The following is a 2,465-nucleotide window of genomic DNA, read 5'->3' as shown; positions in this document are numbered from 1 at the left end:
AAATCTAAAAAAAAAAAAAAAAAAAAAGAAAGATGCTAATTGGCTCTTAAGCAGCAGCAGTGCCAAGCCTGGGTAAACTAAAAGCAGTTACATGTCCTCCCTCCCTTTCTTTTCTCTTCTCTTCTCTTTCTACTGTGACCTGCAAAGCTTGGTCCAGAAACCCTATCTAAGGGTGATGAGGGTAATATATAAATGTCAGACATGTACACAAAAGCTGGGACCAGGTGAGGTGCCGCCACTCTTATGGGGTGGCATTTCCACCTGCTGCAACTCAAACATGTTGGGAGTATCGTGGGAAAGGGGGAGGGGGACTAATCTGGGTAGGAGGTATCTATAGCCCAGCAGTCTCAGGCTACAAACATTTAAGAGGAGGGAGTTGCATTTGCTAGGTTTTGCCCAAACAGGCCAGTTGTTCGTAAATACTTGTACTTGGGCCAGTGGAAGAAGATTTTGCCAATTTCAAGCTTGGGCCCTATGGGGAAAGACTTTGCCAATTTCCCATGGTTCTGAGGCCTTAATCCTTGCTGTGGCTGTGTCCATGACAACACTCCACATTCACTCAGGATTTCACTCAACTCAGCATTCCTTTGCTCCTTATACCTTTATTCTCCCGTCCCCTTCCTGTTTCCTTGAGAAGCTCTTTGTTACTCTACTCCCCAGGTTGACCTTAATTTTCTGGGTTCAAACCATCTTACTGCCTCAGCAGCTAGACACACAAACTCATGCTACCTTACTGAGTTATACTGCATTATATATCTGTGGTCAGCTTCTCTGCCACTCAAGATCCATCTTGTGCACTCAGGTGGAACCACATAAAATGACTTCTTAGGTTTTATTGCTTCATTTTGTTTCTCTATCCAGCTTTAGCTGTCCTGGAACTTGGGTAAGCTAGTTGGCCTCTAAATTCACAGAGATACACCTGCCCCTGCCTCCCAAGTGCTGGGATTAAAAGGTGTGCCACCATCAACCTGCCTAAGATTTATTCTTAACTTAGGACCCTAAAGAAAAAGAATTGCCATCTCTTCCACTTCATCTCCAAGTGTATAATGTACATCACTGGGAAGAAAGGCCCCTTGGTATTGCAAACTTTATATGCCCCAGTACAGGGGAATGCCAGGGCCAAGAAGTGGAAGTGGGTGTGTAGGGGAACAGGACAGTGTGGGGGAGGGTATAGGAAACTTTCGGGATAGCATTTGAAATGTATATATAAAGAAAATATCTAATAAAAAATCAAAAAAAAAAAGAAAAGAATAATGGGACTTAAAACACTGTTTAATTAAAATCTCTGGGAAGTTTGTGTTTAAAAAAAAAAAAAAAAAAGGCAAACTGAAACCAGAACATAAGGCTATTCCAAAACACTACAGTATCATCTTATTGATCGGAGGAATAGACTGGCAGCATAACTTTTACAACTTCTGTCTTGAGTTAAATATAGTTAAGGGAAAAGTTCCCATTAATGACACTTTAGCATATTGCTGAAAGAATCTACCATAAATTTGAAAGGTTCCTCCACTTAGGTAAGAATATTTCTAACTGAGCACAACTTCTCAGTGGATTTTACTTTTATATACATGAGAATATTCAGTAACATTTGTTTTAGCTAACACCTGCCTGAAAATGGAAGTGTATACAAGACAACTAATGATACTGTAAGAATCCCAGGTCAGCATTCCTGATCAAGCAACCAAAGGCCAAGAACTCCTCCCTTCAGTTGGTAGGTGGAAAATGAAGCTTTAGAGGTGTGAGTGTCAGAGTGTTCAACCCAAAAAGAGACATTCATCATAACTAGCTACATACTACTTGCCAGAATACTTTAGCTTCATCCACAAAGGGGATGAGAAAGGAAGAAGAGAAAGTCAGGTTGGTGATCTTCTAGCAGCCTGTCACAAGAATAATGCAAAGCATATGCAGTTCTCTTCTCTGCATCTGTGCCATGTGTTATTTAGAAGCAACTAATTTCACACTTTAGTGTAATAGTTATTATTAGATAGTTCAAACAGCTGGGAAAGTATTATGTATTTCTTTCTCAGCATTTGTGTGTGTGTGTGTGTGTGTGTGTGTGTGTGTGTGAAAAGGAACCTTTGGTTGACTATACAGGTGTTTCTTGCATTTCCCTGTTGTCCTAGTTAGGGTTGCTATTGCTGTGACAAAACACTACAACCAATAAGTGAGTTGGGGAGGAAAGGGTATTTTTGGCTTACACTTCCAGAGCATAGTCCATCAGTTGAGGAAGTCAGGACAGCAACTCAAGCAGAACTGGAACCTGGAGGCAGTAACTGATGCACAGGCCATGGAAAGGGTGCTGGATACTGACTTGCTCCCCATAGCTTGCTCAGCCTGCTTATATAACCCAGGATCACCAGCCCAGTGATGACACCATCCACAATGGCCTAGGCTCTCCCTCATAAATCACTAATTAAGAGAATGCCTCAGATGGATCTTATGAGAGCATTTTCTCAATTGAG

This window comes from Mus caroli, chromosome X (genome assembly GCF_900094665.2).
Source record: "Mus caroli chromosome X, CAROLI_EIJ_v1.1, whole genome shotgun sequence".
Lineage (NCBI taxonomy): Eukaryota > Metazoa > Chordata > Mammalia > Rodentia > Muridae > Mus > Mus caroli.
Note: the sequence above shows the minus strand (reverse complement) of the source record.